The sequence below is a fragment of the Mobula birostris genome, chromosome 13 (assembly GCF_030028105.1).
Source record: "Mobula birostris isolate sMobBir1 chromosome 13, sMobBir1.hap1, whole genome shotgun sequence".
Lineage (NCBI taxonomy): Eukaryota > Metazoa > Chordata > Chondrichthyes > Myliobatiformes > Myliobatidae > Mobula > Mobula birostris.
The window spans coordinates 74,095,068-74,120,273 of NC_092382.1; the positions used below are offsets into that span (position 1 = coordinate 74,095,068).

Consider the following 25,206-nt stretch of genomic DNA (forward strand, 5'->3'; position numbering starts at 1 on the left):
TCGCTGCGAATAAATGTGTAAACTTTCTGTAGTTTCAAGCAGATGGTGTAGAATAAACAACACGAGAGAATTATTCTACATCACTAGTCAGATTAATTACAGTCAAGGTGAGAAGTAGTTAACCCATTATAGTTCGTCAATTGCAGAATTACGAGATATGCTTGTGTACAGTAAAATTGAGACAGTTTTTTAAAGATTTTGAAATAATTTGAAAATATTGCTCGAATAAGATAAAACATTGCAAGGAACAGAATGAACTGGTCTCTGCAGGATGAGCAGTAACATGATTCAGACAAGTCTAGTTCAGGGATTAGTGTTAGGCCCGTTGCTATTGATCACGTAGTTAATGAATCAGATGTCGATGTAGATAACAGAATTCGAAGAATTGCGGACGACTCCGAAGTTAGGGGCGTTGTTCCAGCCAGAAACTCTATCCAAGCTTGTAGCTTGCTGTTGACTGGCTAGGAAATGGGCTGAAACATGGTAGATGGCATTTAATACAGGGAAGTGTGAGATGGTCTGCGTTTGGAGAAAAGATACAGCAGGTTTCTGTGCACATATTGAATATGTGGACTTCAGTGCGCAGTACTTAAAAAGAGACCTGGCGATACAGGTCGATAATTCCGGGAAAGTGGCGTCACGGGCAGATCGGCTCGTATTGAGCTCTGATCACATTGACCTTCACAATCAGATCACGGAGTACAGGAGTTGGGACGTTTTGTTGAAGCTGTACAACACGCTTAGATAGAATATCGTTTATCGGTTCTGGCCACATACTTACAGTTTTGAAATATCAATAAGCTTCAAAATATCCAGCGATAATTTGAAAGGAAGAGTTGGGGAAATGAACAGGGCGAATGCACGCAGATTTTCCCCATCCTGCGTGTATACTATAGAGACTATAGAGAGGGTGCGTGGATACTGGAGAGAGAGTGCGGAGGAGATTTACAAGGGTGTTGCCTGGAATGGAGGCCGTACCTTAGGAGAACAGCTTGAGTGGACTTGTTCTTTTTCCTTTGTAGTGACGGAGGATGACATAAAAACATCGAAAACCTACAGCACAATACAGGCCCTTCGGCCCACAAAGCTGTGCCGAACACCTCCTTACTATCGAACTACCTAGGCTTACCCATAGCCCTCTATTTTTCTAAGCTCCATGTACCCACCCAGGAGTCTCTTAAAAGACCCTATTGTATCCGCCTCCGGCACCGCCGCCTGCAGCCCATTCCACGCACTCACCACTCTCTGCGTTAAAAAAGATCTTACTGACATGACTTGTTTATAAGATGAAGAGAGTCATTGATCGTGTTGATAGTCAGAGATTTTGCCTCCCAGGACCGAAATGGCTAACACAAGCGGCATAGTTTTTAAAGTGCTGAGAAATAGGTACAGAGGGTAAACCAGGGGTAAGTTTTTCACATGTAACGGTCTTTGCCCCACCGACCCACCGTTGACTAGGGTGAATAGCCGTCGACCCTGCCAAACAGTGCAATTGCTTTGGTGCGGGTAAGGTGTGAGTCGCCCAATGAAGAGCCAGAACACAAATATGAAACAATATACCAAGTGCGAGTAAAGAATTATACATTCTAGCAAATATTTGGTGATGGGTTAGTAGAGTTAGCAATCCACGTGGACGAAGATGTTAACTGTCCTGTGCTGTCACCAGTGGGTTCATCAGTTGATCCGCCACCCGTCTTCAGAAGTTTCGGCCCGCTTATGATCAAGACTCCCTCGAGGTGGTGGGCCAGCAGTGCTAAAGCACCACCTCCCACTGGTGAGCTTAAAAAACTTGGCATCTGCCTCTATCAGAGTTGTTGGTCACTTCCATCCAACAGATAGTCTGCTCTTCAGGTGTCTAAGCAACTACTGAAGGGTTTGCAAGATATGTATACACTGTCTGACTATCTGCCCCTCTGGACATATTTGGTCCACACCCATGCTGATCCTTTCTCTGCCTCCTCAGCTACAGCCCTGCTGGTTGACTTGATCTCTCTTCTAGTGAAGCCGAGGTCACGCAGCCACTTCTGGAGAGTGAACGCAATCAACACACTGCAACCTACTTCAAATGGATAGCGTGAGACCTTCCACCATCTGCCTCTGCACTCTGATCTTAATTCTGCATGCTTGGTTAACTTGCGCTCATGGGCTTCATCGATATTGTCTTCCCAGGGGGCTGTGAGTTCACCAATAACCACTTCTCTACTGGTGTCAGACCATACTATTATATCTGGGTGCAATGTGGTGAAAGCTATTTGCTCCGGGAAACTGCCTTTCCCATCCAGGTCGGCATTGACACACCAGTCATTGGCTGAAGAAAGTATGCTTGATCGTGAGCCTGCGCTGCACACCCTGGACTTGGAGCCTTCTTTCACAAATGATATGCGATGTTCTGTGCAGCATGGGGCAATGAGATAAGCTGTGCTGCAGTACTCTCTGCTCAACCGCTTCTGTTACGACTTTGAGAATGTTGTCATGTCTCCAAGTGCTGGAGAGATTGACTCTGCATGCACTCAAAATATGTTGAAGTGTTCCCTTCTCGCCACAAGCAGCACACCTGTAATCTATTTTTTTTTTGCGGTGTAATATATAATTGGTGTAAAAAAATATTGTCGAACGTTTATTGTATTTGTCATATTGTCAAGACATAGTCTTGACCAATTTGTTTCATCAATATTGATATTCAGATCCTTTCCCATTTTTGTATCGACTTGTGGATTCCTTGTTTAATTGTCTGTTTTTGAATCAAATTATACATAAAAGAAATACATTTTTTAAATCTTTCCTTTTTGAATTAAAATTTCAATTTAATTGGGTTTTGGCAAAAACATTGTTTGACCCAGTTTGTCTTTTAAATAAGCCCTTAATTGAAGGTAGCAAAATAAAGTGTTATTTGATATTTTATATGTATTCTTTAGTTGTTCAAATGCCATCAATATACCTCGTTCATAGCAGTCTCCTATAGATCTAAGCCCTTTTTGGTACCAATTATGTAACAGTTGATTATCCATTGTAGAAAGAATAAGTCTGTTTTGGATCAAAAGTCTCCTTCCTAATAACGATTTCTTTATTTCATTATCAACGTTTATCTTATTCCATAGATCAATCAAATGTTTTAATATAGGAGATTCTTTCTTTTCCCGTATCCATTTAGATTCCCATTTATATATAAAATCTTCGGGTGTATTTTCGGGTGAATAAGTGATTAAATTCCAACTTATCTGATCAATGCTTTCGGTGTAATCAAGAAATTGGTACCTTCTTACATTCTACTTGGTCTTGTTCCAAAATTCAACCTTTCTGGATAAATTTAAGATTTTTATTGGAACAAATTACTGGAACTCAACTTCCACATAACCCTATATTGTTTCTATTAGGTAATACTGAAGGGATAAAACCGAAACTTAAACTGAATAAATATCAGAAAGAATTTATAAAAATTGCATTGGCAGTAGCCAAGAAGGCTATAGCAGTTACTTGGAAATCGGATTCGTATTTAAGTATGAATCGTTGGAATACTGAAACTTCTAGTTGTATTCTACTCGAAAAAAATTACTTTTAAGAGATAAATATGATACATTTTTGGATATTTGGCGCCCTTATTTACAAACGATAGGATGGCATATTTAGTTGCTCCGATGATAAAGATGTTGGTCCCTTGGGGAAAGTAATAAACAAATATACTAAATTTATTTTGAATCCCATGGAGCATGTGGAAACCTTCCACTATCCAGGCAGTTCTTCTTTCTTTTTTTTTCTTTCTTTTTCAGGTAGGGGTATGTATCGGGGGGAAGGGTTAAGGGGATGGGGGAGGGTATATATTATCATTCTATGCAATCACTTCGAAAATTCAATAAAAATTATATTTTAAAAAAACAGCACACCTGTCTGTCTTATCTTCAAACCAGGTGCTGAGGTTGGCAGGTACTGGGAGCAGATCGTACGCTGCTCTGCATAGAACAGAAATGCGGAGCGGTTCCATCTGCCACAGAACATTCGAAGATAGATGTCGTTGTTCAACACTTTCCCACCAGGTCCAAGCCCCTTGTTTGGCCAGGCCAGCTGTTTTAGCTAACCTCTTCTCCTCTTCTCCCTCTCGTATTTCTCACGTTACAAGCTCACGGCGCTCCTTACCTGCAGAAGATGACCACCACTTGCGGGTTGTCCATCCAAATTCCTGGCGGCCTAGCTGGGTAGCCCCAACCGTCTCCTTGTGCTTCAGTCTAGACTCTACCTCATCAACTGCTACACGGGCTGACCACTTCCTGCCTGATCGCACGTCCAGCTGGGTGTTCCTGATGACAGGGTCTTTTGAGTCTCGAAGCATCAAGAATGATCTTACCTTGACTACCTTGACCTCCTCAACAAGGGATTGCACTGGGATGGTAAGCTTTGTCTGGCTACTGTGGATTGCAACATTGGTGAGGCTGCTCGGTACTCCAAGCCACTTCTTCACATACTTGTTGATCTTCTGTTCCATTGCCTCAACGTGTGACATTGCCACTTCATAGACAGTTAGTGGCCACATTATCCGTGGCATCAGTCCGTACTGCAAGCACCACAACTTCAACTTGCCAGGCAAACCACACTTGTCAACAGACATCAGACCTCTGCTGACCTGTTCTCCTGTCTCTTGAACCCTCTTGGTGTCTTTCAGCTCCTCTGTGTAGAAATAACTACAAAAAAAAAAGAATAGGCGCCACATAAGTAACTTATCAGTCTTGTGCACATAGGATTTTAATATGTTGGAGCTCACGCCGCCGATCCCCTCCACACGTCCTTCCGAGACTTCGGCCACCCTCCAAAGCCCCAAGGTCTGGTGTCCGCCGCCCTGGAACCACTGTCCGTTCCACACACATCCGCTCTCTCCGCTCGCCTCTCGAAAAGCCCGCGCTCCTTAATTCAGCACACATATATAAGATAACAGAACATGACTTCCATTGGCTAACAAATGAATACAATTTCCATTATCTCCCTGTATAACCCAAACATTGCTGTTACAGAGAACCCCTTGCTCAGCAGTTAACATTACGAGAAACCATTTTGATATGACACTTCAGAGAAGCCATTTTGGTAATAAGCGATCAACAGTTAACCGTCCACCTAGCATCTTGAGAGCCCAACCTTCCACCCTGCCCCACCGAAATAAGTCATGCCCTCATCACATTCAGATAATTCACCATCCCTTCCTGCAGAACGCACAGCCCAATCCACGTGCAGAAAGCAGTGATCTGACTCCCCAACACGGTGGAGATCAGACCTTGTTCCCCAGGTGCTACGTAGGCCAACCTCTCTGGGGGTTTCCGACTCCTCTAAGGCCTACGCACCCCCTTGTCTACCCCTTCTGCCTCGGACACTACAGGGGACCCTTTTAAACTACGAGGCAAATCCTCCCCCGAGCGGTCACCAAAGCCCCTCTGCACCTCGGAACCGTCTATCTCTTGTCCAGGCCCTACATTCTCTCCTCCAGGGCCCTGTGGTACCACGGACTGCCCCTCACTAGCCCACTCTAACCCAGTGGGGGAAAGGCCAGGATCTCTTTCTCCGTCCGGGGACCATCAGCGAACGGCAGAATGTACCAACCATCCCAGTCATCAACTTCCAAATCAGCATCCCTCACAGGGGCTGGGCCTGGGCCCATCTCTCCAGGGGTGGGCACGTTCTCCACCCTGCGGGGGCACAGAGTCCTGGCACGGTGTGCAGCCACCTCTTCAGGCTCCTGCTCTACCTGCACATCTTGCCCCAGCGGCAACAGGTGATTCCGATGGAGAATCTTGACAGACCCCTTTCCATCCTCAGGCCATACCCGGAAAACCGGCAGGTTTGGGATTTAACTCTCCATCACATAGGGCGTGGCTGCCCAGCGATCAGCCAGTTTGTGTTTTCCCGGTAATCCCAGATTCCTGATGAGGACTCGGTCTCATGGCAGGAGTTGAGTGAACTTTACTTTCTGGTCGTTCCTCCTCTTATTTCCCTGATTCTGTTGGGCGGCTGCCTCCCCGGCCAACTCGTAAGCTCTTTTCGGTTCTTGCCTCATATCAGACACATACTTCAAGTAAGGCTTCGGTGACACCTCACCCGTATCAGCCTCGAAACAAAGGTCAAAGGGCAACCTTGCTTCGCGCTCAAACACGACATAATAGGGCGAGTAACCAGTAGCTTCATTGCGTGTGCAGTTGCAACAGTGAACAAGATGCCCAATATGTCGACTCCAACAATTCTTTTTGCTGATCTCCAGAGTCCCGAGCATGTCTAGTAGTGTCCGATTGAAGCTTTCCAGCCGGGCATCACCCTGCGGATGATAGGGCGTGGTTCTCGATTTCTCAACCCCCAGCATGCCCAGAAACTCATAAATGAGTTTGCTCTCAAAGTCTCGTCCCTGGTCAGTATGGATCCAGCGGGGAAGACCAGAATGCACAAAATACTTCTCCCATGGCACTTTTGCCATGGTAGTCGCCCTCTGATCCTTGGTAGGGAAAGCTTAAGCATACCTGGTGTAGGGGTCAGTGATGACCAGGACATTTGCTGTGTTGGTGGCATCGGGTTCTATGGACAGGAAATCCATACACACCAGGTCCAAAGGCCCCGCACTCTGCTAGTGGGACAAAGGGGCAGCCTGCCCGGGCAGCGTCTTCCGCCGTGTGAAACGAATGTAGAACTTGGTGTACTCTTCAACCTCCGTCCTAATCCAGGGCAGTAAAACCGATCCTTGAGCAATCCATAGGTCTTTTCAACCCCCAAATGTCCAGAGCCATCATGGAGAGACTTCAACACAACCTCCCGATACTTCTCTGGCAGGACCAGCTGCCAACACCGCGGTCGGTCGGGACTGACGTTACCCGGTATAACATTTGGTTCTTCAACCTCAACCAAAGCCATTCTTTCAGTAACAGGGATGCGGGACCGTGCTTGGCCTTCTCCGTCCGTGCAACATCCCCCTCTTCCACGGCATGCCAGACCGGGCCTATGTCTGGGTCATCTTGCTGAACAGTGGCCACTTCCCCAGGGCTTAACCCCGGCAACTGCGTGGTCTTCAGAGCAGTCATGTCACAGTACACTGGAGGCAGAGCATCACTGGATGTCCCCAATGAGTCGACTGCTCGATACGGCCTCTCCTTCTCCTCATCCTGCACGATGATAGCAAACTCGCACATCACCTTCACCCTGGATGCAGGAACCCTCTCCCACTCCTCGTCCTTCCCCAGCTCCTCATGGCCCCGTCGGGACAGCGCATCTGCGTCGACATTCTGGCTCCCCGGCCGGTACTTCAGGCTGAAATCATATTAAGACAAAGCTGCCAGCCACCGATGGCCTGTGGCATCCAGTTTCGCTGAGGTCAGGATGTAAGTGAGCGGGTTGTTGCCTGTCCGCACCTCAAACTTGGCCCCATAGAGATAGTCACTCAGCTTATCCACCACCGCCCATTTCAACGCCTGGAGCTCCAAATTGTGAGTGGGATAGTTCCTTTCCGAAGGTGACAAACTCCGGCTGACAAATGCCACAGGCCTCAGGCCAGCGCTCTGATCCTGATATAGAATAGCCCCAAACCCCTCACGACTAGCGTCAGTGTGTAGCACGTCGGGCAATCGGGGGTCCGCAGAGGCAAGCACCAGCGCCTGAGTCAGCATCTCCTTCAGCGAATGGAAAGCCGCTTCACATTTGTCATCCCATCTCTGTCCGAAGGGATCTGACGGGTTCAAATATTCTCCCACCTCCCGTCCTTTCCTCCCCTTCCCCCCCTGTCCCAGGGGAGGGTAGCCACGCAGGAACTGGTTCAAGGGATGACTCATCCCGGTGTAACCTTTCACGAATCTCCGATAGCACCCACAGAAGCCTAGGCACGAGCGCAGAGCACTCATGGTCTGGGGCCTTGGCCAGGTGGTCACCGCTTCGATCTTAGCCGTGAGTCGCTACACCATTCCGCGAGACAACGTGTCCAACATAGCTAACAGTCGTCTGACAGAACTGACACCTGTCCAGGGAAAGTTTTAACCCTTCCTGCTTCAGACGGCTGAGCACCTTCATTAGTCTCACTTCGTGTTCTTCCAAGGTGAATCCAAATACTATGAGGTCGTCCAAATACACGAGCACTTCGAGCAGGTTCATATCCCCCACTGTCTTCACCATGACCCTACGGAAAGTGGCAGGGGCCACCGATATGCCATGGGGCATCCTTCCGAACTGGTAAAATCCCAGAGGGCACATGAAGGCCATCTTCTCCTTATCGGTCTTACTCATCGGGATCTGGTGATATCCACTCCTCAAATCCAACACGCCAAACCACTCCACCCCACTCAGACAGGCCAGCGCGTCTTCGACCCGGGGAACTGTGTACTGATCAGGGACCGTGCGCCTGTTCAGTGTTCTATAGTCCACACACATACGAACCTTCCCATTCTTCTTCCAGGCCACTACGATAGGAGACGCATAAGGGCTTCAGGACTCTGTGATGATCCCAGCCTCCTTCAACTTACACAAATGCTGCCGCACGTCTTCCACATCTGCAGGGGCCAGTCTCCGTGATCGTTCTCTAAACAGATAACTCTCAGTCACCCGTATGGTGAGGCGAGTGCTCCTGGAACAACCCACATTAAATTCGTCAATGGAAAAAATATCTGTCATCGTCAACATCTTCTCCACCAGCCTCCGCTTCCAACCCTCCGGCACAGGGGATGCCTCAAAGTTAAAAGCTTCAGCTGTCACCTTAGGCCGTTTTCCCGACAGCTCTCCCCAGCTGGCCTCACGGGGGCGCTATGCATCACCATCAGCAGAAACAAATGCGTCAGAGGCATTCCCCGCCTAAAGGTGACCTCTCGCGCAGTCGTGTTCCTGACGGTCACCACCAGCCTGCGTGCCTGCACCACCGAGGGCTTCTGCAACTCGGGTCTCACCAGCACCCCAGCAGGGAATCTCGACGCCCCCTCAAGGTCTTCCGAGGTGTCCACTAAAAGGGCTTCACCCTCAGGCACTCCCGGGGATCTAGGGATCCCCATCACACTTGTTACTTCACCGGGCCGTACCACCCTGGGCTTCGACTGGGCACACAACACAGTGACTCATTCACACGCCGCATCCAGCCCCGGGTGATCCCACGCTTCCTCAAAAGCAGCTCAGAACACTGGGTGCACTGACAGGGTCTCCAAAGTCTTTCTCAACTTCTCCTTACAGGTTCCGAAGAGTCTCTGCACAATAGGGGTGTTGGTCCCCACCAGAATGGACACACCCCCAGTCTCACCGGTGTCGGGGTAAACCAGTACCAGGGTCTCATGAGCCTCAGACACCCTCACCTCAGCTTCCAGGAACTCCAGTTTCACAGACAAATAGCCATCGTACGGGTAATCACCATCACTGATACCCCACATTTCCAGTGCACTGAAAGGTGTCAGGGGTAAATGCGCCAGATACTGATTGTACAATGACCGGTACAGTAATGTGACCTGCGACCCCGTGTCGAGTATGGCTTTTGCATCTGTCCCCTCTCTCGGGGTCCCACCAATACTTCTGGGATAGGGTCTTTTCCTCTCGAGGGCCCCGTGGCACATTGTTGGGAACATATTTTTCCCGAAGACTCCAGTCCGTACTCTCACTGAGTCTCTTCTAAGTTTCCCAACACCCCCCTCCTCTCCGGCTGGGACACCCACGGGCTCTCCCTCCAAGGGGCTCTCTGCCATTCACATTCCCACCTGAAGTTCCCCTCTTCCCCACAGTTATGGAACACGCCTCGTCTCGCGAGACCCCAGCCTCTGCCTGGCCCCAGTGCTGTCTGTCCCTTCAGGGAGGGGCTTTTCCCACTAGTCCCCCCATGCGGAGAGACTCCGCCTGCCACAATCTCTTTTGCTATCTCCCGCATGGATCTGGCCCCGGCCATTTCACCACAAGGAGCTGCTACCGAGGACGGCACCGTACTAACGAGGCCCTCTTCCACTTCCAATGTGTTCTCCTCCTCCCCTACCTCTCTGAGCAACCGAACAAAAGACGCGTTCTACGGGGCTGCTGGAGGCTCATAGCGACTGCATCATGTCTCTGCATGCCCCTGGCTTACTGGTCGATCCTTATCTAATCCACCTCATTCCCTGAAATGATCCCCGGAGTCTCAAGCAATTTAGCCTTCGCTCCAGCCGGAAAAGATACTCAGAAAGCTTTTCCCCTTTATCCTGACACAAATTCTGAATTCCCCGTAAAAGCTCCGCCCTGCCCCCAGTTAGCCCAAAAGCCTCCTCTAATGCTTCTAGACCCTTGTGGAGGCCCCATGTGCCACCTAGGCACTGAGGGTTCAGACAACGAATGCTTCCAGATACTCCTTCCAGGAAGCCAAGGGCTGGTTAACTTCCACGCCTTTTACCACCTCAGCTGCCACCCTTCTCAAACTTTCTCCCAATCTTTGCCGCTTCTCCTCCTCAGAACACTGCTACTCACCGAGCAGCTGAGAAGTATGTTCTGCCCAGGTTTCATCATCATCTTTCCCTTCGGGAATGGGAGTCCTCCCTGAGAAAATCCTTAACTTCTGACGTGGATCCCCCGCCCTGGTCACCAGGGAGATAATGGCTGAAGCCAACTCAGAGCCTTCCCCCTTCCGTGGGGAATGAGAATCAATTACATTCTCAAAATCTGACCACTCCCTTCCTTCATCCTTCAAAAACGACAGACCCACTCTCTAAAATCTGCGCCCCAAGCTGCGGGCAACGCTACTGGTGTCCCTTCAAACCCTTCCTCCATGACAGTGTGCACACCCCATAGACCCGCCTCACCTACGTCACTGATACACGGCTGCAGTCCCAATTCCTTGACGTCAGCGCCCGTCTGTAACAGCACAAAGGCTGAGTCCCACATTTTACCAATATTTCTGCTTACAACCTCAACCTTACCGATAGCTCTGACCATAGTCAAACATCGAATTAACACATCGTCCGGAGTACGTATGTCCACCCCCTTAGTACGCAGGCATGATTAACTGGGACATCATCGATCTCACACCAAAGTTCAATCTTATCCGAGTCCATCTCCCCTAATTTAAACCCGGTGACTTACTCTGTATCTGACAGAATTCAAATCCTGGACGAGCCCCCACAATGTAACATCTTTCATCCCACCGGAACATACTTTATAGCAATTCGTAATGATGGGTTAGTAGAAACAACTAAAAGAAAAGGCGCCACATAAGTAACTTATCAGTCTTGTGCACATAATATTTTCATACGTTGGAGCTCACGCCTCCAATTCCATCCACAATGTCCTTTCAAGACTCCGGCCACCATCCGAACCCCCGAGGTCTGGTATCTGCCGCCCTGGAACCGCTGTCCGTTCCCCACACATCCGTCCTCTCCGCTTGCCTCCTGAAAAAGCCCCCGATCCTCAGCTCAGCACACACATGCAAGATAGCATAACATGACTTCCATTGGCTGGCAAATGAATACAATTTCCATTATCACTAATTATAACCCAAACATGCTGTTACAGAGAACCCCTTACTCAGCAGCAAACAGTACGGGAAGCCGTTTTAGTATAACACTTCAGAGAAGCCATTTTGTAATTAGCAATTAACAGTTAACAGTCCAACTAATATTACTAAGAACACTACACAGAATATTAAACTCCAGTCCCATTAAAGGTGAATATGCAGCAGAAGAAACTCCTCCCATGCCCAGTGACCAGGGTGCAGAACTGGGTGTGGTGAGCAGCAGCAATAATTGCAGAGTTCGGCACTGACAGTCACTCTCGAAATTGCATCAGCAACAGTGATAGACAAATATCCAGCATACAGCTTATTGAAACTTTCTCCCAAGTGTGAACCCGGTAGTATGTCACAAGGTTAGATTACTAAGTGAATCTCTTCCCACATTCACAGCACTTGACCGGCCTCTCCCCAGTGTGAACTGAATGATGCACATACAGTTGAGGTGACTGAGAGAATCTCTTCCCAAAGTCTGAGCAGGTGAACAGCCTCTACCCAGTGTGAACTGAATGATGCACATACAGTTGAGGTGACTGAGAGAATCTCTTCCCAAAGTCTGAGCAGGTGAACAGCCTCTACCCAGTGTGAACTGACTGGTGTGCCAATAGTTCGGATGACTGAATGAATCCTCTCCCACATTCTGAGCGGGTGAATGGCCTCTCCCCAGTGTGAACTGACTGGTGTCTCAGTAGGTGAGATGCCCGAGTGAATCCCTTCCCACAGTCTAAGCAGGTGAATGGCCTCTCTCCAGTGTGAACTCGCTGGTGTCTCTGTAGGTTGGATGAATGTGTGAATGCCTTCCCACAGTCTGAGCAAGTGAATGGCCTCTCTCCAGTGTGAACTCGCTGGTGTGCCAGCAGATTAGATGACCGAGTGAATCCCTTGCCACATTCTGAGCAAGTGAATGGCCACTCCCCACTGTGAGCTGACTTGTGTGCCAATAGTTCGGATGACTGAATGAATCCTCTCCCACATTCTGAGCAGGTGAACGGCCTCTCTCCAGTGTGAATTGACTGGTGTGTCAGTAGGTGAGATGCCCGAGTGAATCTCTTCCCACAGTCTGAGCGGGTGATTGGCCTCTCCCCAGTGTGAACTGACTGGTGTGTCTTGAGGTTGGATGACCGACGGAATCTCTTCCCACAGACCGAGCAGGTGAATGGCCTCTCCCCAGTGTGAACTGACTGGTGTGTCAGTAAGTGAGATGCCCGAGTGAATCCCTTTCCACAGTCTGAGCAGGTGAACGGCCTGTCTCCAGTGTGAACTCGCTGGTGCACCATTAGGTTGGATGATCGAGTGAATCTCTTCCCACAGACTGAGCAGGTAAACAGCCTCTCCCCAGTGTGAACTCGCTGGTGCGCCATTAGGTTGGATGAATGACTGAATCTTTTCCCACAGTCTGAGCAGGTGAATGGCCTCTCCCCAGTATGAACTCGCTGGTGTACCAGCAGATCAGATGACTGAGTGCATCCTTTCCCACATTCTAAGCAGGTGAATGGCCTCTCCCCAGTGTGAACTGACTGGTGTGTCAGTAGGTGAGATGACTGAGTGAATCCCTTCCCACAGTCTGAGCAGGTGAATGGCCTCTCCCCAGTATGAACTCGCTGGTGTACCAGCAGATCAGATGACTGAGTGCATCCTTTCCCACATTCTGAGCAGGTGAATGGCCACTCCCCAGTGTGAACTGACTGGTGTGCCAATAGGGTGGATGACTTAGCGAATCCCTTTCCACAGTCTTTGCAGGTGAATGACTTCTCCCCAGTGTGAACTCGTTGGTGACTCTGTAGGTTGGATGACTGAGTGAATCCCTCCCCACAGACCAAGCAGGTGAACGGCCTCTCTCCAGCGTGAACTCTCTGATGTACCTTCAGTTTAGATGAGCAAGTGAATCTCTTCCCACAATCCGAGCAAGAGAACGTCCACTCCCCGGTGTGAACTGACTGGTGAGCCATCAGGTCAGATGACCGAGTGAATCCTTCCCCACAAATTCAGCAGATGACCAGCCTCTGCCCAGTGTGAACTGACCGGTGTGTCCACAGGTGGGAAGACCAACTGAATCCCTTCTCACACACAGAACAGATGAATGGCCTTGCCCAGTGTAAACTTGCTAATGTACCTTCAGTTCAGATGACTGAATCCATTCCCACTGTCTGAGCAGACGAATGGGTTCCTCCCTGTGTAAAATGACGGGCATGCCAGTCAGTCAGATGATCGAGTGAATCCCTCCCCACAGACTGAGCAGGAAAGATGATCGAGTGAATCCCTTGCTCCACTTCTTAAATATCGAGACAGAGACAGCAAAATTGGCGTGCCATGTTCGAGATTCCCAAAGACAAATTCCCTGTCCTTTTTAAACCTGAAAAAAGATTTACAAAATCCATCAATGGGTGAAGGATAACATTTCAGATAAGATCACTTTAGTTGCCAAGGTGTGACATCGCACTATTAATGTGAAGTTCATCCCAAGTTGGAGAGAGAAATCATCTTCTAGCTGGTCACAGTGCTGGTGACTGGAATGACCATCAAATTCTCTGATGCTCTTCCTGTCTCTATAAGAATGGGGCATTTCTGCCAACTCCAATCTGTGACCTGGCTCGGTTTGACTCTGTCCATTGGTGTTATTCCCTGTTCTGCCTGAGCAGCATTGCCTGTCCTCACAGTAACTGAAGCACTCTCACACATATAGCCTTTGTTAATGTGCAGCTCGGATTTTCTTTATGTACTGTTAACTGAAAGTGCCACAGTTTTAATGCCATGTAAATATCTCCTACTCAGATGTATGGTTGGTCTGCACAGCTGTTAAAAGGAATTCGAGTGAATATTAGTATTACTGAAGGTTCTTGTCACAGTCATAGAAAAGTACAACACAGAAACAGTTGGTGTTGTAGTATTTGGTGTTGAACTATTTAAACTTTCCACTCCCATACCCCTACAATCCCGGTACCTATACAAACTTCATAAATGTTGAAATTGAGCTCACATACACCAGTTGTGCTGGATGCTCATTCCACACCTAGATGACCCTCTGTGTGAGGAAGTTTCCCCTCATGTTCCCCTTAACATTTCACCTTTCACCCTTAACCCATGGCCTCTGGTTGTAGTCCCACCCAATCCCAGCTTGCATTTATCCTATCTATAACCCTCATAATTTTGGTACACCTCCATCAAATCTCCCCTTAATCTTCTACATTCCAAGGAATAAAGCCCTGGCCTGTTCAATCTCTCCTCATAACCTAAGTCCTCCAGACCTGGCAACATCCTTGCAAATTTTCTCTGAACTCTTTCAACCTCTTTAACATCTTTCCTGTAAGTAGGTCACCAAAACTGCACACAATACTCCAAATTAGGCCTCACCAATGTCTTGTACAAAGTCAACATAACATCCACCTCCTGTACTCAGTACTTTGATTTATGAAGACCAATATGCCAAAATCTTTCTCTCCATCCCTATCGAACTGTGACACCACTTCCACTAAAATATACACCTGTATTCCCAGATCCCTTTCTTCAACAACACTCCTCCATGCCCTACCAGCCACTGAGAAAGACCTACATTTGTAGGTCCTACCAAAGTTCAACACCTCACATTTGTCTGCATTAAATTCTATTTTCCAATTCTCAGGCCATTTTTCCAGCTGCTCCAGTTTGCACTGCAAGCCATGATAGTCCTCGCACAGTCTGCTAAACCCCCAGTCTCGGTTTCATCCACAAATTTGCTGCTCCAGCTAACCATGTTATCATAGAACATTAGAGCACAGAAACAGGCCTTTTGGCCCTTCTTGGCTGTGCCGAACCATTTTCTGCCTAGTCCCACTGACCTGCACCTGGACCATATCCCTCCATACACCTCTCATCCATGTATCTGTCCAATTTATTCTTAAATGTTAAAAAAATAACCCGCTTTTACCACCTCGTCTGGCAGCTCATTCCATACTCCCACCACTCTCTGTGTGAAGAAGCCCCCCTAATGTTCCCTTTAAACTTTTTCCCCTTCACTTTTAACCCATGTCCTCTTTTTTTTCTCCCCTACCCTCAGTGGAAAATGCCTGATTGCATTCACTCTATCTATATCAATCATAATTGTACATACCTCTATCATGTCTCCCCTCATCCTTCTACGCTTCAGGGAATAAAGTCCTAACCTATTCAACCTTTCTCTGTAACTCAGTTTCTCAAGTCCTGGCAACATCCTTGTAAACCTTCTCTGCACTCTTTCAACCTTATTAATATCCTTTCTGTAATTAGGTGACCAAAACTGTACATGATACTCCAAATTCAGCCTTGTCAATGCCTTATACAACCTCACCATAACATTCCAACTCTTATACTCAATACTTTGATTTATAAAAGCCAATGTACCAAAAGCTCTCTTTATGACCCTATCTACCTGTGATGACACTTTTAGGGAATTTTGTATCTGCATTCACAGATCACTCTGTTCTACTGCACTCTTTAGTGCCTTATCATTTACCTTGTATGTTCTACCTTGGTTTGTCCTTCCAAAATGCAATACCTCACACTTGTCTGTATTAAACTCCATCTGCCATTTTTCAGCCCATTTTTCCAGCTGGTCCAAATCCCTCTGCAAGCTTTGAAAACCTTCCTCACTGCAGATTACTGATATAGATGACAAACAATAACAGACCCAGCACTGATCTCTATGGCACACCACCAGTCACAGGTTGCAGTCAGAGAGACAAACATCTGCAACACACTCTGGCTTCAGTGCGTCATCCAATTTAATGTCTAATCTTAAGTGCTGAGTGACTGAACCTTCTTGACCAATCACCCATATGAGACCTAGTCAAGTGCTTTGCAAAAGTCCATGTAGACTACATCCACTGCTTTGCCTTCATCCACTTTCCTTATAACTTCCTCGAGAAAATCTGTAAGATTGGCTAGACGTGACCTGCCATGCACAAAGCCATGCTGCCTATCCTTAATCAGTCCACATCTATCCAAATACTTATACATCTGGTTCCTGCACATGTGTTGCAATAACTTTCCCCCTACTGATGTCAAGCTCACCAACATAAGATTTCCTCATTTATTTTTAGAGACTTTCTTGAACAGCAGAACAACATTGGCTGTCCTCCAATCCTCCAGTCTGTCACCTGTCACGAAGGGTGAATTATATATCTGTGCTTGGGCCTCGACAATTTCTGCACCTGTCTTCTGCAGGGTCCCAGGGAACAACTTGTCAAGCCCTGGGGATTTATCAACGCTAATTTGCCATAAGACAGCAAACACCTCCACCTCTGTAATCTGTACAGGTCCATGAAGTTGATGCTGCTTTGCCTCACTTCCATAGACTCTGTGTCCATCTCCTGAGTAAATACGGATGCAAAAAATATCTCCCACATCTATTTTGTCTCCTCATATGGATTATCATTTTGATCTTGCTGAAGATTAATTTTTTCCCTTGCAATCTTTTTGCTCTTAACATATCTGCAGAATCCATGAAGATTCTCCTTCACCTTGTCTGCTGGGGCAACCTCATGCCTTCTTTCATTTCTTTCATAAGTGTTCACTTGAATTTCTTGTACTTCATAAGTACCCCATTTGTTCCTATCTGTCTGTACCTGGTATGCACCTGCTTTTTATTGATCTGGGAGATGAAAGCCAAAGGGGTGATAGAGCTGCATGGTGGGAGGTGGGATGTGGCGGGGGTGTTAAACTAATTTTGAAGGTGGAATGGGAGCCTGAACAACAGAGCAGAGAGTGGAAGGGTTGTGGAGACTGATGTTGTTCAGATCTCAGACAAAGTCAGGAATGAAAAAGTTGAGCATGGTGCAGTGAATATGCTGAACCCTGTATATTTCAATACCAGGAGCATCGTAGGAAAGGCAGATGTGTTCAGGGCATGGATCAACAGCTGGAATTATGACACTCAGATCTGACAACTGTGGACTGGGACAGGCTGCTTTATGGTAAATGGGAGGCCTTCAAAGAAAAATTTTGAAAAATCTTGGATATGTGCTTGTCAGAATAAAAGTTAAAGATAGAAACTGTAGGAAGTATACGCAATTATGAGGGTTTAGATAGGGTAAATGCAAGCAGGATTTTTCCACTGAGGTTGGGTGCGATGACAACCAGAGGTCATGGGCAAATGGGGAAGGTGAAAATTTAAGAGGAACATGTAGAAAAACTCTTCACTGAAATGGTTGTGACAGTGTGGAATGAGATGCCAGCACAAGTGGCTCGTGCCAGTGGAATTTGACTATTTAAGAGAAGTTTGGATGGGTACCTGGATGGTAGGGGTATGGAGGGCTGTGGTCCCAGTGTGGGACGTTGCATCAGAGAGTTTAAATATTTTAGGCATTGTCTCGATGGGCTGAATGGCCTGTCTAACAGAACTTCTCCATCTCCCTATGACAGAGGAGCCGGCTGAACTTGATTGGAAGGGGAGACTGGTAGGATTAATGATGGAGCAGCAATTTCTGGAGATTCTGGGAGAATTTCAGGAGGTGAGTGATAGATACATTCCAAAGAAGTGGAAGCATTGGAAAGGCAGGAGGATACAACCGTGGCTGAAATGAGAAGCCAAAGCCAACATAAAAGCCAAAGAGATGGCAAATAATAGAACAAAAACTATTGGAAAGTTTTTAAAACTAACAGAAGACAACTACAAAAAAAATCAGATATGCTCAGGGCATTGAATTATGATTTGCAGTCATTAATGAGACTTGGTAGCATCCAACAGTCTGAGGCATTCAGAGGAACAAGATATCTGGGGCCTCAATATCTCTGGAAAGCCAAGGTTCCCTGAACCAGTTACCTTTCAACTTTTAATTTGGCAGGCTCATACAAACTCTACACATCAAAATTCCACTTCTGAAGGATGCCCACTTACCAAGTACTCCTTTGCCAGAAAACAGCCTGTCCCAATCCACACTTGTCAGATCCTTTCTGATACCATCAAAATTGACCTTTCTCCAATTTAGAATCTCAACCCGTGGTCCAGATCTCTCTTTTCCATATTTACTTGGAATCTCATGGCATTATGATCAGTAGATACAAGGTGTTCCCATACAGTAATTTCCATCACTTGCCCTGGATCATTTCCCAATATCTTATTGCACACTTCTACATTGGGAATTCTACATGTTGATTAAGGACACATTTGAAAAACTCTACCCCAGCTAGACCTTTTACAGTATGGGAGACACAGTCAATACTTGGAAAGTTATAATCACTTACTACATCAACATTTGTTTCTTAGCATAGTCTGCAATCTCTCTACAAATCTGTTCCTCTAGATCCTTTCCGATACCATCAAAATTAATCTTTCTCCAATTTAGAATCACAACTCATGGTCCAAACCTCTCTTTTTCCATATATACTTTGAATCTCATAGTATTATGATCACTAATTTCTGTCACCAGCCCTGGATCATTCCCTAACAGCCTATTGCATACTTCGATCTCAGGAGTTCTATGTACTGATTAAGGGCACATTTGACAAACTCTACCCCATCTAGTCCTTTTTAAGTATGGGAGTCCCAGTCAATATATGGAAAGTTATAATCACTGACTGAATCAACCTTTGTTTCTTGGCATGGTCTGCGATCTCTCTACAAATTCGTCCCTCAAAATCCCTCAGACTGTTGGGTGCAACCAAGTCCCAGAAATGGCTATAATATCATGTTTCCATGCCCTGAGCTCATCTGGCTTTCCTATGATGCTTCCTGCATTGTGATATACACAGCTCAGCACATTCATCACACCATGCTCAACCTTTTGATTGATGACTTTGTCTGAGCAACATCTGTCTGGGTGTCAAGAAAGCAACCTCTCCCTCAATGTCACAAAAACAAAGGAACTGGTTGTGCACTACAGCAGGGTTCCCCAACCTTTTTTGCACCGCGGACCGGTGAAAAATTGACAATATTCTTGCGGACCGGCCGACCTGAGGGCGGTGGGCAGTGTTCAAGTAGGGTTAAACTCACCTCAACATGTCTTTTACAGTTAGGGTTGCTGACTCTCTCACTCCCAAATAAGGGACAAAAGTAGCAGTCAAATATGGGTCACTTGTGTTTACCCCGAGAAAGACTACAATGACCATGAAGCCTTGCACGGACACTGTGTGTGCATGTGCGTACGTGCCGATTTTTTTTTTACCACAAAACGGCTTTGGCTTAATCTTCCTGACTGCACTGTACATACATTATTTCTACCTTATATAGGCTGTGTATTTATCATATCATTCCTGCTTTTACTACGTTTGTATATGTTAGTGTTATTTTAGGTTTTATATGTTACTTGGTATGATTTGGTAGGTTATTTTTTGGGTCTGGGAATGCTCAAAAATTTTTCCCATTAATGGTAATTGCTTCTTCGCTTCACGCCATTCCGGCATGAATGGTTTCATAGGAACACTCTACCTTAGCGGGGGAAATACGGGACAATCCATATGGGACAAACCAATTCAGCCCAATATACGGGATGTCCCAGAAAATAAGGGACAGTTAACAACCCTATGTTCAAGTTCAACAGTGCGTGACAGGGAATGAGGAAAGGTGCAGCTGACTCATATCGTTTCCTCGCGGCCCGGTAGCACATGCTTTGTGGCCCGGTGGTTGGGGACGGCTGTACAGCAGAAGGAATGTAGACAGGCTGATCACTATTGACATCAATGGATCTGGGGTTGAGAGGGTGAACAGCTTTAAATTCCTCGGCATAAACACCACCGATGATCTCATGTGGCCTGTACATACCGGCTGTGTCGTATGTGGCTGTGCACCCCATTCACCTCAGATGTTTGGGCAAGTCTAGTATCGGTCCCAAATCCTAAGAACTAAGAGCATCCTGACCGATTGCATCACTGCCTGGTATGGGAACTGAACTTCCCTCAATCGCCGGAGCCTGCAGAGAGTGGTGCGGACAGCCCAGCGCATCTGTAGATGTGAACTTCCCACTATTCAGGACAATTACAAAGACAGGTGCGTAAAAAGGCCCGAAGGATCATTGGGGACCCGAGGCACCCCAACCACAAACTGTTCCGGCTGCTATCATCCAGGAAACGGTACCACAGCATAAAAGCCAGGCCCAACAGGCTCTGGGACAGTTTCTTCCACCAGGCCATCAGACTGATTAATTCATACTGATGCAATTGTATTTCTGTGTTATAATGACTGTCCCATGTACAAACGATTTATTATAAATTACACATTGCACATTTAGATGGAGAAGTAATGTAAAGATTTCTACTCCTCATGTATATTAAGGATACAAGTCATTTCAATTCACCCTCTCCACTATCTGTTCTGGCATTCTGACTCCAATCCCTTCTGAAACCTTAATTTATCCTCCCCCCACCACCACACACTAGCCTTACCACTAGGATATTTGATCTCTGCTAGTTTTAATTCCCGAACTAACACATCCCCTATCAGCCCTTTGACATTCCTCTGCTTGGTAATCCCCCCTAACAGTTTCTAAAGTGGTCTACCTGCTGTTGTGTGTAATGGCCACACGAGTACTCTGCGATGGCTATTTAACCTCATTCCCCTTCCGGACTCTCACCCAGTTTCCTGTGTCCTGCACCTTGGCTGCAACTCACCTCTCTTCATGTCATATCTATCACCCCCTCCGATTCCCAAATGATCTGGAATTCATCCATTTCCAGTTCCAACTCCCTAACGTGCAGGGTTACAAGCTGCAGCTGGATGCACATCTTGTAGGTGAGGGCATCAGGGACACTGGAAGTCTCCCCACCTTCCCACCAATGTCCCGTCTAATTTGTAATGATCGGAGTGCCGAAAAATCTTGTGATGTGCAATTTTTACCCAATAATAACAACATGTGCACACTGAATTTTAAATAGAGAGGTATTTATTTTAACAGCTAGTAAATTACTTTAGTAAGGTATCCTCTGGGTTTGATCAAGTTCATCTGCACTCTCACACAACCTATGTAGCAGGCCTGTAGAGGGTGATGAAGGATTTTCTCACTCCAGTTTTTGCACACCGTCCATATCTGATTTACTTGCCAAATGAGACTTTAAAAAGTCAGGTTTCCAAATATCACTCCACTTCCTCCCACTTGCAAATTCTCCAGCAACTCTTGCATTGCCACAACACACACAGATAACACCAGTTTCTGTATTGTACATAAATATTTCCCCTGAACCATTCCCCACGTGACTGACGGCCAATGAATATGAAGGGAAGGGCAGTAGTCTGTCTCATTGGAGTCTGGCACATTTGTGATGTGAAAGCTACTTGTTGCTCAGGACAAAAGTGTTTGATATCATTATGTACCCAGAGAGAATGGGTCAAAACACGTTCCCACGGGCAGAAAAGTCCAGAACAAGAGGAGGTAGAACGAGCAACACACACAAAATGCTGGAGGAACTCAGCAGGCCAGGTAGCATTTATGGAAAAGAGTACTAATGCTGAATTCCTCCGGCATTTTGTGTGTGTTGCTTGGATTTTCAATATCTGCAGGTTTTCTCTTGTTTGTGATTGGAGGAGGAGCAAAGGTGATATTCTTAACAGCTGATGTAAAAGATTTTGTTCCCTTTCTCCGAGTTCCCAATCCTTGCATTTAGACAGCTGGAGCTCAGCTCTGTCTGAGAGATCCATCGGTTCCCATTTCCTCATCAGCCGGAAGCTCCCCGGGACCCGTGTACGGATCGCGGGGCTGAGAGAGAGGGAAGAGAACAGGACTGTCCCGGGATTGCGGGATTACGGGCCACAGTGTCTGGAGCTCACAGCAATTGTCCCGAATTCGGTGTTTTTAAAAATCCCCACCCGCAACCGGGGAATATCTCTTACCTGGTGCCGAATTCCCAAGGCCTTTGTGCACTGCGCGCATGCGTGATATTCGTGATCTACGCATTCGATCGGCCCTTCAGCGACGGCGAAAATTGCTGCGCAGAGCTTTCTGGGTAATCACGGTGCCATTAAACATTTATGCAAACACCGTTTTCATGTCCATACCTCATTTTTTTTTGGTGTAGATAACTCAGCAGTTCTTTTAATTGAGAAAGCAGCTCTAATAAAACAATACACTTAATAGCATCAAAATTTCCGTGTGCCTAATGCCAAAGTAGAACCTTCTTACAAATGCAGATATGAAACACAAGGGATTCTGCTGTTGGTGGAAATGTAGACACATGCACACAAAATGCTGGAGGAACTCTGCAGTTCAGGCAGCAACTAAGCAGAGGAGTACACAGTCTAGGCATGCTGAAGGGGCTCGGCCTGAACGTTGTCTATTTATTCCTCTCCACGTTTGTGGCCTGATCTGTTGATTTCCTCCAGTATTTTGCACAAATTAACCACCTTTTTTTTTCAATCAAACAGTTTCAAAATGTTTCTGATCTTTCATTTGTAGCCACATCCTGTGGTCTGATTCTTCTCCCTCCTTCTCCTTGTAAACTCTAGGCCCATTCTCTTTCTGGAGCCCCAAAGCCCTGACTCAGGCTGGCAACTCGTTGGTTTCTGACTCTGCACTGTCGAAGATTCACTCGCTCGTCTGCTGTCAGACTTCAGAGGTGCATTGCAACAACCCAACTGTCTGAGGCACAGTCCTTTGAAGTGAGTGAAAATGACACAAAACTTTGAAAAGAGCAGGGAAGAGGGTGCTTAACCACCTTAGTTCAGAGCTTTGAAGAATGTTAAAACCACAGTGAGCTCAACGTGGAGCGAAGCATGCAGGAAATTCATGCAGGTATGTATAGGATGATGGGAGGCATTGGTCGTGTGGATAGCCAGAGGCTTTTCCCAGGGCTGAAGCGACTAACACGAGGGGACACAGGTTTAAGCTGCTTGGAAGTAGGTACAGATGAGATGTCAGAGCTAAGTTTTTTAAACAAAGAGTAGTGTGTGTGTGGAATGCACTGCCAGCGATGGTGGTAGAGGCGGATACAATATGGTCTTTTAAGAGACTCTTAGATAGGTACATGGAGATTAGGAAAATAGAGGCCTATGCGGTAGGGTAATTCTAGGCAGTTTCTAGAGTAAGTTACATGGTTGGAACAACATTGTGGGCCAAAGGGTCTGTAATGTGCTGTAGATTTCTATGATTCTATGAAATTCAAGGGAAATCTCCTATCCCACGGAGTGGTGACTAGTTGCAACCTGTCATCACAGGGAGAGTGAGGGGGAACGGCAGGGATAGATTTTGATATACTGATATGGAACAGAAACATGGGCAGGGACCAGATGGGCCGAGTGGCCTCTTTAGTGTACATTGTGAGTGTGGTAGAGACAGGAAGTACCTGAGACACGGGATTTGATAGAGAATTGATTTATCTTTCACAGATCCAGAATATTAAACACTAGTCTAGTTTAAGGCTAACATCAGCAGAACAGACTCCTCCAATGCTCAGTGACCAGGGTTTAGTTCTGGGTGCGATGAGCAGCCGCAAGAACTGCGGAATCTGACAGTAACAGTCCCTCATGAACCTGCAGCTGCCTTCAGTCACCATGATGGTTAAACATTTAATACAGAGCCATTCATATGAGAATTTACATAGAATAGTACAGCACAGTACAGGCCCTTCGGCCTACATATACCTCCATATACCTGTCTAGTAGTCTCTTAAACTTCACTAGTGTATCTGCCTCCACCACTGACTCAGGCAGTGCATTCCACGCACCAATCACTTTCTGAGCAAAAAACCTTCCTCTAATATCCTCCTTGAACTTCCCACCCCTTACCTTAAAGCCATGTCCTCTTGTATTGAGCAGTGGTGCCCTGGGGAAGAGGCGCTGGCTATCCACTCTATCTATTCCTCTTATTATCTTGTATAGAATTTAGAGAATTTAGCCTTCTCTATTTTTCTGAACTTCTCATAAATGTGTACAGTTTGGTTAAGCTTTTCTCCAGAATTTCCACTCAATTAAAAAACTTCATTACATTTTTATTTTTAGTTTTGCACTACTTATATAATATAACTATTTAATATGTATATTATTGTAATTCACAATTGTTAAAATCTATTGTTATGAATTAGGTTCTACTGCTGCCGCAGAAACAACGAATTTCATGACATTTGCCGGTGCTATTAAACCTGATTCTGATCATTGATATGGGAGACCCACCACCGGTCACCTGATCCCAGTTACCGCAGATCGTAATGCGACATTGAAGCCTTTTCTATTTATTTGCATTCCTCAGAAATGACAATAGTTCAATAAAGTTTTCCTCTGACATTCCAAAGCAGAAGCTCAGTCTGTCAATATTTCCATACAATTAAAATGGGGAATTTGTTTATTCTTATCACGTACTGAGCTACAGTGAAAATCTTGCCTGACGTACCATCCACACAGATCAATACATTACAACAGTACATTGAGCTGATATATGACAAAACAATAACTGTAACAAAGCATTATGGCTGCAGAGAAAGTGCAGTGCAGATAGACATATGGTGCAGGGTCACGTCGAGTTACATTGTGAGGTCGAGTCCATTTTATCGGACTGGAGACCATTCATTTGGCTTATAACCGCAGACAGGAAGCCGTCCTTGAGCCTGGTGGTACGCGCTTTAAGGCTTTTGTATCTCTTCCCTGATGGGGGAGCAGGTTTGCAGCAAGAATGTCCGGGTTGTGAGGATCTTTGAGTACCCGGCCTGCTTTTCCGACGCAGGGGAAGTGTAGGAAGAGTCCATGGAGGGGCGGTTTGTTTCTCTAATGTTCCCATGTGAGACCAAAGTTCCCTGCAGTTCCTTGCAGTCATGGGCAGAGCAGTAGCCATACGAAGGCGTGAAGTATCGACAAGAAGCTTAGAAACCTCGGCCCTCACCCTGCC

General features: G+C 46.5%; 1 pseudogene; it reads right to left on the reverse strand.

The window, feature by feature from the left end:
* LOC140206983 (uncharacterized) overlaps positions 1–25,206 on the reverse strand; it is a 291,411-nt pseudogene that overhangs the window by 226,033 nt on the left and 40,172 nt on the right.